At 39.0% G+C, this 14,540-nt stretch overlaps 1 long non-coding RNA gene across 3 annotated transcripts; it reads left to right on the top strand.

Annotated features, from left to right (window-relative positions):
* The first annotated feature begins 2,354 nt into the window (after nucleotides 1-2,354).
* LOC113845003 (uncharacterized) lies at nucleotides 2,355-11,555 on the top strand. Of its 3 annotated transcripts, XR_011806552.1 has the most exons (7): nucleotides 2,355-2,476; nucleotides 4,616-4,698; nucleotides 5,996-6,075; nucleotides 8,428-8,458; nucleotides 8,532-8,689; nucleotides 9,732-10,279; nucleotides 10,856-11,555. It is a non-coding gene; the product is annotated as an uncharacterized lncRNA (long non-coding RNA). The 3 variants fall into 3 exon arrangements; XR_011806551.1 differs by lacking the exon at nucleotides 8,428-8,458 and having other exon boundaries at nucleotides 10,073-10,279; XR_005264541.2 differs by lacking the exon at nucleotides 8,428-8,458.
* Nucleotides 11,556-14,540: the final 2,985 nt, after the last annotated feature.

Below are 14,540 nucleotides of genomic sequence, written 5' to 3'. Positions count from 1 at the left end.
CCTTTGAGGTTATCCAAATTTTGTGTAGGAGCTTAGGGCTCAGAAACTTTTGGTAAACACATACAGGAACAGTATGTTCACTTTCCTATCAGTTTTATGTGGAGCATGTACACTCAAATATCATTTCCACAGCTATTGCTACCCTGGAAGATTATAGTAGTTCTCTCAGCCAGTTCTCTCAGTCATTATTAATTCCTCAAGCATTTAATCAACCGTGTTCAAAGAGGCCTGTGAATGCTCCACCACTCTTCATCTGTTGAATTTGCAGAGTGGCAACATGGATTATTAAATAGCTGTGGTTATATGGAGAGCAAATCAAATCATGGATCTGCAAGCCGTTTTATTACAGTAAGCAGAAGGGACTGCCTTTCCCCCCCACACCTTTCTGCTCATGAGTGACCATGACACTCTGGGCTCATTTGGCAAATCTACCCTCAGCTGCTTTGCATGGGCATCCCCTTTGGTCTTTGCACATGAAACCTAATTTAGTTATTTCACTGTAAAGAAGGAAAAGTACTGGACATACGGCTGGGTTGTACCAGATCTAAGAAGGTCTTCTGTCACTCAGGTTAATAAATGTTGTAAATTCTTCGTAAAGGCTGTTTCTGATGCAAATCTCAGATGGCCTGGGATCAAGGGATCTAAAAGCCTGATATCCCACATGAAACGAGCAGGAAGATCCCTACGGGGGCAATCTGTGTGAGATCTGGAGGCCTCCATCTGGCTTTTTGCTGGTTCCTTCTGACTAGGAGACAAATTTTCCACCATGCTTGTCGCTCAAGGGGAGCAAAGTGTGAGCATAAGTCTAAGGTGTCACTGAAAACCTCACCTCAGACCTGAGTATTTCGTAGTGGATGGTTGCATTATTCAACTTGAACGCAATGTAGTTGCTTGGTTTCTAGGTTAGCTTGCTGAATGTCTTGCTATTTTGTTATTCTTGCTATTTTTGGCTAAAAAGATCTGTCCTACTGTTCTCTCATTTTCTCTAGTCATAATTCCACTTTTAAGGAGCATAACAAATACTTTGAAAGACATGTAATTGTTTATAATATCTTATCAGAGGATATAGTGCAATATTTTTTAAGACTTAAGGGATAAACACACTTGCATATAGGATTAATTTGACAGTAGAAAGAGTGATTGAGTATTTTCCAAATAACAATGCCAAGATTGGCTTAAATTTGTTATTTATGAATACTGAGAAAGCTGTTCTGTATATTTGGAAAGATTTACTATTCTGGAAAGATTTGTGGACTTTTGCATGGATAGTTCATCCAAAAAGTCACCCCAGAAAACTTCATAGCTCAGTATTCTTTAGCTTCTGGTATTTCAGTTACCACTCACCAAGTAGAGATAATACTTTATGATTTTGGTAGTTACGGACACATAAAAATAATGAATAATCACATTGTCCGTTTGGAAAGAGTCCTGTTTTTTACTGTACAACTGCTCAAACAAGATATTGGCAAAAATCTTTTAAACAAGGAGTTCATATTTATGAAAGAAATTAGGATGAATTTGTGGAAAAATACTGAGGGGCCACTTTTGTAATGGATATTACTCTACAACTAATTTGGCTAGTTCTATTTATAAAACAGATACAGCTGTGCAAAAGCTTTGTGAGGAAACCCATAAAAAACACAGCCTTCATTCACTTTTAGTCCTGAACTGGGGATATGTTCTTCTTCTTATTGCCAAACCTGTGGATAATTTACTTTTTTTTTTTTTTTTTTTTTTTTTTCTGTGTGTGGAAACCATGTAAAGTTGACTGGTGGCTTCATCCTGTTGTAACATAAAACCAGGAGAGTTTTGTGGTTTTGGCTGGGACTTTCTTTTATAATTTGATTTTGATGCAAGTGAAAACAACCTTTTTGGCTGGGAGATGGGGCCTGAACTCCCTTCTCTCGGAGTAAAATATATTCTCACAATGGCAAAGCTGGTGTAGGTTGGCCATCCGTGGCTGAGCCTTGGCCTCCTCCTGAGGATCCACATGCAGCCTGCCCTTGCCCTTAGCAGATACAAAACCCTCTGTGCAGGTCTATTAACTTAATCATTTTTAAATACATTCTTGGTAAGTATTTAAAATGTGTTCATTTCCATTCCCTTGAGCTGTACTGATTTTGTAATTATATTAATGCTCTTCTCAGTGTTTGCAGAATGGAAACCAAATGGTTTGTCACCTTTTTTTTCCAGTCGGATTTGCTTTCAGATGGCTGTGCTTTTGGGTTAAAACCACTGAAGAAGGATGTTTCTTTCCAGTGTTTCTCAGGGAGATTTAATTGCAGGAATGCACTGTTAACTTATGCTAATATTACCTTTGGCAGAAACACTGTTCCCTTTCAATAAATACAGTCCAAAAGGGCAGAACAAGTTGGATGAACTGACCAAACTCTATTTTTCGGTTTCTGTCAGGCTGCTGTGTGTGGAGGACGATTTCACTGATAAGAAGTCCCCAAGTGATCTGTCATGGTGTCTGGTAAGATATTTTTTAAAAGGAGTTTATTATTATGGAGAGCAATCTGTTACTGTAACTCACTCTCCCATGGCTCCAGGCGGTTGATGGTTACTTGACAATTTCACCTCAGAAAGTCAAAATCCTAGTGACATGCCATTTTCACCTATATAGCCCAAAGCAGAAAATCTTTTTACTTCCCCTGGTTGTTTAGCAGATTGCCATGGATGGGGCTATGTGGAAACCTGTGTGAGGCTGAAACACTCCAGCCCATATGCACGGGTTCAGATTCCTCAGTGCCAAAAGAAGTTGTTCCAGCATCACAGTGGTGTAAGTGACTACAGAGACTGTCACAGTTAAAAAAATTCCCCTTCTCAGTCCTTGCAACACAGGCAGAGTGAGTGCATGGACAAGTGGAGGAGCCTTTTGATATTCTGTGCCCACACAAAAACATTTGATGCAAACAGATACGGGCTTCTGGCTGTTAATGTTCATCCCTATCTGCTTGCAATCAGAGCAGAGCCGAGTAAGACCTTAATTCTTTGGGAACTTGGCAGACTTTGTAAACAAGATGAAAAAGGATGTTTGAAGGGAGATGGGATTTCACTGCTGCTGGTCTGAACAGAATGGATGGCTGCAGAACACTTTTTCTGTCTCCTAAAGATAATTAGAATAAAACAGCTGGATTTTAACAGTAGTGGTCAGAGTGTCTGTTAAGCTAACTCTTAAAACTGCTGGTTGCTTGTTCTGACATTTGTGAAAATTTCAGGAATTTAAGCCTAAAATTTGCTTGTGCAAAACTGACTGTACCTCATAAAATTTTGCATCCAATGCAGTAAGTGTGATTGACAAGACACGTCTGTGTTAGAAGCTGGGAGCTCAGAGGCACAAAGAGCAGAGTTCTCCAAAATCCTATAGATATCTTCTTGTGTTTCAGTCCAACTGTTTTCACTTACTGACTTATAGCTCACCCAGAAAGAACTTCAGCATTACAAAAATAATTTATATGGGTTTTCTCTGGAGAAATTAGTAGCTGTTCTGATAAAGCAAGGTCTATGCACTCTTAATTCAATTTAAACTGAGAATATTAAGAACATTTTCATACTGGCTGCCCCTCAGTATACATTTAATCAGTTGGAATCGTGATTACAGACAGTTCTAAAACCTGGCTTGTGACCCGTACTTAGCACGTTTCATTAAAAGTGATTTGGACATCACTCAGATAAAACTAGATGCACATCAAGCTAAAAATAGGGAAGAAATAGAAAATTTAAACAAGAAAAAGACAAACACACAAACAAATGAAACCACTGTGTGCTGTTGTGCTGTGTTTTAAGCTGATGTCCTTTTTATTTTTTTTTTTTCCCTTACTAAATGATTCCAGACAGAGCAGTGAATGACCAATAAATTCTTAAATTATCTCCGTCTGAGTGGGGTTGCATTGTTTGGGAACTCTTGCCGTGTCCACACGAGGCATAGGGTATTTATCCTCAAAGTCATCAGAATTTGTCTGTTTCTCTGTCAGACTTGCTGTGCGTCACGCCAGGGGCAGCCAGAGGACACACACAAACCAGAGCAGTAGAATCTCTGAGGGCTTGAATTATGCCAAGTGTTGAGTGTGCTTTTCCCAAGCAGATCGCAAAGGACGGTTCCTGTATCAGACTCTATGAATATTGTTGTTATCAACGGTGCATTATTCACCAGGCATCTGACTCTTGTCTCATGGAGTGCTTGGCTGCCTCTCAACATTGTTACAGACATTGTTACAGATCCCGATGGTGTCCTCACAGACCTTCTTAATCCTGATGGATTTTACAGCTTGCCAAAAATGATCCTCCATCGTCAAAACTCTGTTCTTCTTCATCCACTGCATCTCAGAATTCAAAATATCTGTGGATGATACACAGGGTTGTAAAAGCAATGGGTCCCTGTCTCTTTCTCCAGCCTGGTCCACCATGCCATGCTGGTCTCCTTCTGCAAAGCTCCGTCTAGGTTATGAACTTTCCGAGAAAAGAACCATCTGAGACATTGTGACTATCATTGAAGCTATTACAGGCTGTGCCATGCTTCTTAGTGCTTCTTCACATGTTACAGGGAGAACTGAAATGCACTTCATTAGCAGACAGTCATTTTGGTAACTGCAACTGTTTTATGTATTACCAGGCAGCCTTGAAAGCAGGATTTTGCTCGGAAAACTCATCATACCCACCATGAGTGCCTCTCAGCTTAAGGGCTAAAAAACAAAAGTAAGTTCAAGGGAAACTTTCTTACCATGGCACTTATTCCTTCCTCTCAGCATGTAGCTGCTTTTCCAGCCTTCTGCTGAGAGCACTAACATAGCCCAAATGAATTATGTCCTTTGCTCCATTACTTAGTTCCTCCACCTCCATGCAAAACATTATGTCAAAAGGACTCCTCCTAAGGCTTTGTGTTGTCCCTTGTGTAAATCTCTGGGGTACAATTTCTCTGATCTGATGCTTGTCAGCCTTCCTTAGTTTGCAATGTCCAGCTGTGTGCTATGGGACAGCACTTCATGCTTTCAGTGTTTACCTTACCCCCTCTCCACCCACCTCCACAGGAAATCTCACCACAGCATTTGTGACAGGAGTGTTGGTCTTCTGTTTCTGCAAGGAGGAAAGACAGAAAAAAATATATATATTTTAAAGTTAGGTCTTTGGGAACATAATAATTTTCCATCATGCACAAATTTCTACTGAAGGAAAATAATTGCCTTCTTTCCTGGCTGTTTGTTCCTTGGACAAATTTTGCTTTTGTTTTTATTCAGTCTAATGTTTTTTTTTTGGTGGTGGTGTGAGGTTGTTTTTTTTTTTTTTTTTTTTTTTTTTTTTGGCGGGGGGGTTGTTCTTAATTGCCAAATGTATTTTATTTTACTGTCTATTGCTGATAGCATAGCTTGAGAAGAAAGAAAATAAAGTTTTCTTTCTACATGTTTTATGTGCTTTTTTTTCCTTTTTTCTTTTTTCTTTTTTTTTTTCCACTGAGATAGGTTTGATATTGTTACAACTTTTAGAGAGCTGCAGTTTTAAAGCACATACATTTGACTGCAAGAAAATGAGTTAATGCAGCCTTATGGCTTACTGCTGAGGAACCGAATTACTTAACTTCCCTGAAATAAAGTAACTCATTTTATTTTACAATTGCAACATGCTAGGAAGATATAAATGACTGCCTAACAGTGATCATCTGATCATCTCCAAGTTCTTAAGCAGTAAAGTTGCAACAATTCATACTCTGGCATCTGTCTCCTCACACCCTAAACCAGCTTTCCCAATGCACTTTCTTGATTTTTTTTAATAGCGTATGGATGGATCTTACATAGCAAAACATTTGTGGCTCACTGGTAGCTCTGCAGAAATGCAGCAAAAAAGTAGCTGCACAATAGTAATTTTAAAATTGAATATGCATAGAATTTTGTGTCTGGATCCAAGTCAGTTCTGGGAAAGATTTCCCCCTATTTTTTAGACCCATTTCTCCTATCAGGGGTGCACACAACCTTTAAGGACTGGATAATTGATTTTCCAGGGAATATTGCTCAGCAGTGGGCTGATGTGGCTAAAGGGGAAGTGCAGCGATTCAGACAAATGGGATTCCTTCCAAAGCAGGTCAGTATACTTTCCTCTTTAATAATCAGACTTTAATAGTTTGCATTTCTGCACGTCTGGGATGAGGTATGCCAGAGTTACACATTTTCCAGCATTTCAAGAACTAATGCATCTTCAAACATGCTTTTTTTTTTTTTTTTTTTTTTTTTTTTTTTTTTTTGTAATTCTAGATGATGTGATTCGTAAGGATGTCTTCTGAATAACTTAACTTATTATTAACTAGATTATTCTCTGACTATAACCACAATGTTCAGAGACAACCTGGCTCAACAGAGAAAGCACACTCTGTAGCATGGTTGAACTATTACAGAGCCAGCTGGGCAGAAATTTTAATGTCTACATGCTGGCTTCTGGGTTAAGAATTAAAAGAATTGCTGAGATAATTGGTAGTGAGGTTGCCATTTCAGAGCTACAGCAGGAGGAACTTAGTAAAGTCTTGGTCTTTATTTATTAACTAAATGAGCTATCCAGGGATCAGCTTTGTTACTGTATGTAACATGCTCCTAACAGATGCCAGATACTGAAATTCCCCATGCACAGTGATTTGTAAGCTATAGGAAAATGTTGCAAAGCTTCACTGTACCAATGATGGTGGTAGGGAAAAATGCTTTTTAAAATACCCTCTCCTGAGGACTTACAGCCTCATTTTAGAGGTCTTAAATGTAACAAAATGTAACATCTAAATTTTGGACAGCTTGGACATAATCAAATTAATTTCTTGCCCACTGATGTCAGAGGTTAATGTTGTCATTGTTATGTGATGTTTATCTCAGCTTTGCACAAACTTAAAGCACTGGAGTTTTTGGTGCTTCATTCTCCCAGAATCAGGTGAGTGAGTGACATCTGTTCTCTGTTATTTTTAGTGTATTTTAAAGTTTTGAAATTTAGAACAATAATTAAAATAAAATAAAAACTGAGAACCACAAAAGTTTTTTTATTGAAATCCAAGATGATGTAGTCATGGTCTCTGGATTGCTGGGGCATGGTTTGTATGTTGTTTTAGCCAAAGGAGCAAGTGTTTTGCAGCATCACATAACCGAACAAAGCAGGGATGAGGGCAGTGAGCAGAGCAGAGCTGCCTCTGGTGCCAAGCACTCCTCTGCTGTCTTGTGTTGGGCAATGCTTTGCCTCAGCTTCCCAGCCTGTACAGTGGATGCAGTCATCTTGTTAGCTCTTACAAATGACAGGATGAAGAGGAGCCACAAATATTATTCTGAGTTTGAGAACAACATATTTATATTATATATATATATTTTTTTTTTTTTCAGGAAGGTGTAAATGCAGGTCAGGAAAACAAAAGCTGCCTACTCCTAAAATGTAGATTTGTATCTCCTATACCCATTATAAGCCAAATAAATCCCCTTTTAAGTTTTAGTGACCCTAAAACTCTAGGCCGAACTAATAAGAAGCTTGGCAGTTTGTGGTAGGAAACATACCATAACACTGTTTAACTCTTCTGCTAAAATGTCTCTAATTCAGTTCTTTTCCTGAATAATTCCAACTGTAATGAAATGTAAAGGAAAATCTCAAATGTGTTGAAGAGGATAAGTTTTATTCTAGCACTGTATGAGGGTGTCTCAGGTTACTCATGAAACCTCTAGGGATATCTCTGAAAGACATGACTTTGAAGTTTCAAAGGTGTGAAAGACAAAGAGGAATTGTCTTGAAACCTGAAGAAGTTCAGATAACTTTTGGTATGATACCAAAATACAGGAACACAGGTTTTGACTTTGACAGACATCATGGGTTTGACATCTGATTAATGGGCAGTGTGACTAAGCCATATATTACAGACAGGTGTAATCTGAGTGGGAAGTATTTCTCTTCCCAGGCTTTGAGTACATTCACCTGATCTGGCAAAAACTGCAAGCATGCCCACAGCCTCCAGCCCAGTCAAACCCCAGAGGCTCTGTGCAAGCTCAGCACAAAAACTTTGGGCCAAATCCACCCTAGAGCAAGCTGTAGCATCACATCCACTTTTAGCTCTATGCAGAAACACAGTGTACTGCTGTAAGCCAAAAAGATTTGTCTGATTCTACTGGGACAGAAAGGATTTGCATGATCTGTGAGCCTTTCTTCTTGGCTGTTCTTATTCAATCCTCCTTCCTTACTAGGTAATATTGGCGAAGAAATAAATGCTCTTATGTGCAAAGTAATTTTAGAGATCTAGTTCTGAGTTGTAGGTATGTCCTCAGGATTGGCAGTTGTTTGGATAAGTTAGAAAGTTACCTGGATATTCAGACTGAAATATTGATTCCTGCATTCAACAAGACCAATACAACATGACAGTGGTTCTTCATGTACTAGGAACTAAACAACAGGATAAAATTAAATATTTCTGTCTTTTCTCAGATGGACTGTTAAATATTCAGCATTTGCTGTGGTAAGTATTTTCAGGGACAGTCAGAAAGTGTGTGCCTTACTCATATGGTGCAAAAAACTACTCTGCTTCTCAGTGCCTGGTTACCCTCTTTGTCTGGACCATCACACCTGAGTGTTTCCAGTCCAAGTACAGCAAGCCAGAAGATATTTGCTTCAGATGTGTCCTCCTTCAGCCAGCCCTCCTTTAGCAAAGCATAACACTGAAGTAGCTGCAATTTGACCCTTCACTTTGGTAATCCTTGTCTACTGTTGTTTTCTTTATCTCCTTCAATGATCATCACCAGGTTTCCTCCAGCCTGTCTTGCACTTTGATCTGTCCACCTCCTATCTCCACCCCATTCGTATGCTGTAAATTTAAATACATAAAGTGCATGACAGAACATGCAATTAGGAGCTTCAGTGTTATGATCTGGTCCTTCTGTGGAGTTCAGGTAGTCAGGGCCAAAATTGGTTCAAGAGTAGAAAACTCCCCTTGTGAAAGGAAGGGGAGAGAAACTCTTGTATCGTAAACCCAGCAGATTTAGCTCCTGCACCAATCATATGTCTCTGACAAGCTGTGAAAATAAAACTTGGCACCATAGATGTGAGATCTGTTTGAAATCTTTCTTTCACTCGTGATGTTCACTTACAGGTCTTGTCTAACTGATGTCAGTGTTGGCCATTGCATTTTAGGGGAGTAGTTAGCAAAACACCTTTTCCCTTTTCTAGCCCTCACCTTATACACAAGAAATTAGATTGTATTAGACCATCTTATTAAGAAAAAAATCCTGCTATTGCAATCAGTTTTTGAACTTAAATGACAGGTGAATTTGTATACAATGTTGCTATTTTTTCATTAGAAACCTTGTTGTAAATATAAATCCATATGAAATGCTTAGAAAATATGTTGCAAAATTGTTAATCTGTATCTCCTGACATTAAAGTCTCTAATACTAGTTAAGTTATTTTTGAGGGAATTCCTGTAGGTTTCTGACTCAAATTTCTGTTTTCTGAGGCCCTGTTTGCCAGAGGGAACCATTATTCTTGACATGGGGACTGGTAAAACTACATTGGAAATTAAAAGTGTACTTGCAATCATGTAATTATTTAATGGAGTACTAATATTATTACTTTATTTTATTACAGTTATTCTAATCTAGTGGCACTGAATACAAATAGCTTCAAATTCATTATGTTTGTATTATGGAGCTCTTCCTTGGGGTTACCACCTCTGTGAAGTGCTCTATCTTTCCTTGCTGTGTGTGCTTATAAAAGTTGTCATCTGTTCTCATCAGCAGAGGGACAAACCCTGTCATCTGCTTTTTACTTTGTGGCTATAGTCTGAAGAGTTACCAGGATATACAAAAAATGGATTGACCTAAAAAGTGAGAGGTTTCCTGACTTTTCCAGTACTGTGAGCTACAGAACAAAATCCCTCTGATGTTCAAAACCTTGAGACACATAGTGAGCATCTCCAAGTGCTGTACACAAATGAGAAGGTACATCCTGAAAAGGTTACAGACAGGGCATTATGTACCTTCTCAGAGGATGCCATGGTTGATGGGGCTAGTGCTAGGCTTGGCTTGCCTTGGGTGGCATTAGGCCCTGGAGCTCCTTCTGTCTCATGGTATTACAGGACTTGGCAACCCTCTGTCTTTGGTCACCTGCTGGCTCTGATGCTACATCTGAACTGCCCATTTGAAGAAGAATCTGTAGAACCTGTGGACACTGGAAGACACCTGAGGCTTTTGGGCCTGGGTGGTCAGGTGAAGGGGAGAAGACAAACAGAACAAAAGATATACTATGGGCACTCAGGTGCTTCAACACAGCTCTGCAGCTACAGGTAACCATCCTTTCAAGGCAATGCCCACAAACCATGTTCAAGCCTAAAACACAAAATAGTATGAAATGGAAGCATTTCATGAACTTTCATCTCTAGTTCCATATTCTAATTCTTATAGTATTCTTATAGAATTCCAGTTCTATACCAAAAGGAACTCAGCATTTTTGTTGACACAAAGCTTTACTTCACATGAACTATTTTATGTTGGAAAGTTTTGCTGTTGGTTGAAAGCTGATTAAAATACAATTAAAAAAAAAAAAAAGAGTCACATTTTACAGTTATTTATGAGACTCTTGTCTCACACTTCGGTGTGAGGTCTGTGGTTTCTAGTCTAGACCATCCAAGTGTGAAAGCTCTGTTTATTTATTTGTCTCCTAGGTGATTATGGCTAGCTTGGATGAATGCATAAATCAAACAGCAGTTGGTCATATTTCTTTTTTAAAAATCAGAACAAACAAGCAAACAAACAAACAAAAAAACGCTATAGAAATATGCATATGACTATACTGGACTAAAAAAAAAAAGTTCTAATACTGGGCTTTTGGATTTTAATGCTATTGTACTATAATGCCTTAGGGTATGGTAGTCTGGATGGATAAACATGGCTCATTCTTCACTGGACCAGTTTTCTGGAAGCAGAGGTAGCAGCAATGAAAGATTACCATGTGTGGGGCTGCAGCAGAAAGAGTGGAGCCACCAGGTCCAGGAAATTGATCTTCCCTTGTACCTAGCACTTTTAAGATATATCTGAAGGACTTTTGGACCCCCAAGATGATAGAGCTGGAGCGCTTGCCATTTAAGGAGAGGCTTCAGGACTGGGACTCTGAAAAGAGAAGGGGACAGAGACCTTACTGCTTCTAGTGGGAGGTGATAGAGAAGACAGTGTTGGAGTCCTCCTAAGAGTGTATATTGCAAAAACAGCAAACAGAAAGGACATGAAAGAGCAGGGGAAATTCCAACTGAACACAAGAGAAAAAATGTTCAGTTTAAGGGTGGTTAAGCTTTGCAACAGAGGGCCATTGACCATGTGGGGATGTTCTTGGACATTTTCAAAAGTGGACTGGAGTAACATGACTCTAATTTGATGATGAACTTGCTTTGAGTTGGGGGGGACAGGCTGGATCTTTGCAGATGCTTTCCAAATGACATTATGTTACTGTTCCAAATTCTGATTACACTGCTGATCTTGGACTTTTATGGAAAGAATTAAAAAATAAATAGAACTGGGATCATTTTTGTGCTTATGCAAAATAAAATGCTGTCTGTTGGCCACTTCCCACACTCTTTAATTTGTCTTTACTAAAGTAAATTATTTTGTTCGTGGAACATGAAGCTCCTACAGTGAGTCACAATGTTTACTTTGGACGTGGAGTACTGGATATACATTAACTGACAGCAGATGATCTTTTCCCTGGAGAATCACAGATTTGTGCTTAAATATAATAGGGTACAAGGCTAGTTGAAACAAAAAGATTGAAAATACTGCCTTTGTGCATTTCAATTTCAATTTTAATATTGTCTTTTTCAAATCAGCATATATCATCAACAATAAAAGAGGAATAGTCCCATATTAACATGTAGAAAATTAATAAGTTGTTCCATGAGCAGAATGGATGACACTTCTGATTAGATCCTGTGGTTTTGAAAAGATGTGAATGTAAATGAACCATTTTCCTGTGCTCAGAGTACTCAGAGAATTTTTATCCTATGCAAACTTCCACTCTCTTTACAAAGGTTTGAATTCTTGCTGCTACATTTCCTTTAATAATGGCAATGATGGGAGCTTTATCTCATCTGGATGTGGTGAAACCTGTAGGACTATTATGTGCTTGAACCTCTGTCAGATTTGGTAGAAATTAGAGGGTTCAAAAGGTATTAGAAAGCATTACAGAGAGGAAGATATACATACATATATGAAGTCTGATAATTTAGGATTAATTTCCATAGAAAATCTGATTAAAACTAAAAGTATTAAGAATCTGAACTAACTTTAGTTACATAATTGCTTATGTGAATATATTTAAACACATTCAGCCTGGTTAGCAAAAAGGTGCCAAGTATAGGATGAAGATTTTAGTAACAAATAGACTTAATGCCCAGCTTGACAAACATAATAGTTGCTAAGAAAATTCAAAAAATCAAAACATCCAGAAAATAAGTAAAATTACCGATTTAAAGCCAGACTTCCAATTTAGTATCTCATCTTCATTTTGTCTAATTTTTGCCAAATGGGAGCAAAGTTAAGACAATGGAAAAACAGACTGATTGTCAATGGATTTATATTTATTTATTTATTTATTTATTTATTTTCCTGATGATATTACTAACAGAACTCTAGAAACCTCTTCAAAAATAAATATGAAGATTACTTCCACCTGGACTTGGGACACATCTTTCCCTGATTTGAATCAAGAAAGAGTCATTATCTCTCTGCCTGCATTTTTGATATCTGGCAAACAAAATGACATGGAAGTTTCATCGGATAAAACTGTAAAGTCATCTTACAGCTTTGTAACCTGAGTGTGCAATTCATCTCACTTAACATAACCAAGGTACAAATTAGCATTTGATGTAAAATTAGTCCTTTTAGGCTGTTTTCAGTCAATGAAAGGAAATGCCTCCAGAACCTGGCTCATTTAATCGAGGGTCGATGTCTAAGATAAATGGCAAGAAGCTACCTCTGAACAAGTCCATCTTTCTTCGGTGACAATAGAGACAGACCGAATGGCAACCTATGACTAGAAATCTGAGACAGTTAAGGTGAGGCGAGGTGAATCCTACCCATACAAACCAAAACCTCTGTTTCGTTTCATATTTTTTTTACCCTTCCCTCTTCTGAACAACAGAAATCTGCTGTTTATCTTTCGAATTCATAGCTAGTGCAGAGGTAATGTCATTTTGTCTCTGACAATAGAGATATACACACCCAGTGCTTCTATGTGTAACCTTCACAATGCCCTCAGACTTGACTAATAGAATATTTTATTTGTTTTAATTAAATAATTTTTTATCAGTCAATAAAGAAAATATATGTCTGTCCTCTCCTATACAAAGAAAATCCTTGGTTTTTCATTGTCTGGTTATGTGTTTAACTACAGTAATTACCACATGACATGATGATACTGTTTTTTTTTTTTTTTTTTTTTTTTTTTTTTTTAATGCTCTATTTTCTTCTTGTCAGAATAACGATAAACAGAAATAACCCTCGCCATAATTTATTGTCCTCCCAAGAGGAGGAAAAGGGGTTATCCTGTAGAACCATTATAAATTTATGGAGAAAACAAAACATAACAAAACAAAAAAAGCAAAACAAAACCAAACCAAACCTCCCATGGAAAGTATGCATTTATTATTCATTTATATTATTATTACCCCTAGTGGGTTCTGCGGGGCTCCATGTTAGAGCCAGTTCTCTTTAATGTTTTCATAAACGACTCGGATGCAGAACCTGAAGGTACATTACTAAGTTTGTGGATGACACTAAATTGAGTGGAACTATTAGCTCCCTCAAGGGTGAAGAGAGGTCTTGCAGAGACATCCTGACAAATTAGAGGTCTGGACAATCACCAACTGTATAAAGTTTAACCAGAGAAAGTGTTGGATTCTGTGCCAGGGAAGGGGCAGCCCTGGATGTGCATACAGAGTGGGGGACAAGAGGCTGGAGAGCAGCCCTGCAGAAAGCAATCTGGGGGTTCTGGCTGATGACAAGTTGAATCTGAGCCAGCAGCGTGTCCTGGCAGCCAAAAGGGCCAACTGTTCCCTGGGGTGCATCAGGCACGGCATTGCTAGCTGGGCAAGGGAGGGATTGTCCTGCCTGAGGCTGTGTTGTGGCAACCTCACCTCGAGTACTGGGTGCAGTTTTCGGTTCCACAGTATAAAAGGGACATAAATCTACTCGAGTATCCAAAGGAGGGCTATGAAGATGGTGAAGGGTCTAAAGAGGAAGATGTATGAGGAGCAGCTGAGGTCTCTTGGTTCGTTCAGCCCAGAGCAGAGCAGGCTGAGGGGAGGCCTCATGGCGGCCTGCAGCTCCCTCACGAGGGGAGCAGAGGGGCAGGCGCTGAGCTCTGCTTTCTGGGGACAGTGACAGGACCCAAGGGAACGGCATGGAGCTGGGACAGGGGAGGATCAGGCTGGGTGTTAGGAAAAGGTTCTTCCCTGAGAGGGTGGTCAGGCAATAAGACAGGCTCCCCAGGGCAGTGGTCACAGCACTGAGCCTGCTGGAGCTCCAGAAGTGTTTGGACAGTGCTCTCAGACATAG

The sequence above is a fragment of the Anas platyrhynchos genome, chromosome 1, assembly GCF_047663525.1.
Source record: "Anas platyrhynchos isolate ZD024472 breed Pekin duck chromosome 1, IASCAAS_PekinDuck_T2T, whole genome shotgun sequence".
NCBI lineage: Eukaryota > Metazoa > Chordata > Aves > Anseriformes > Anatidae > Anas > Anas platyrhynchos.
The sequence above is the reverse complement of the archived record's forward strand: the minus strand, read 5'-3'. Positions and strand labels throughout refer to the sequence as shown.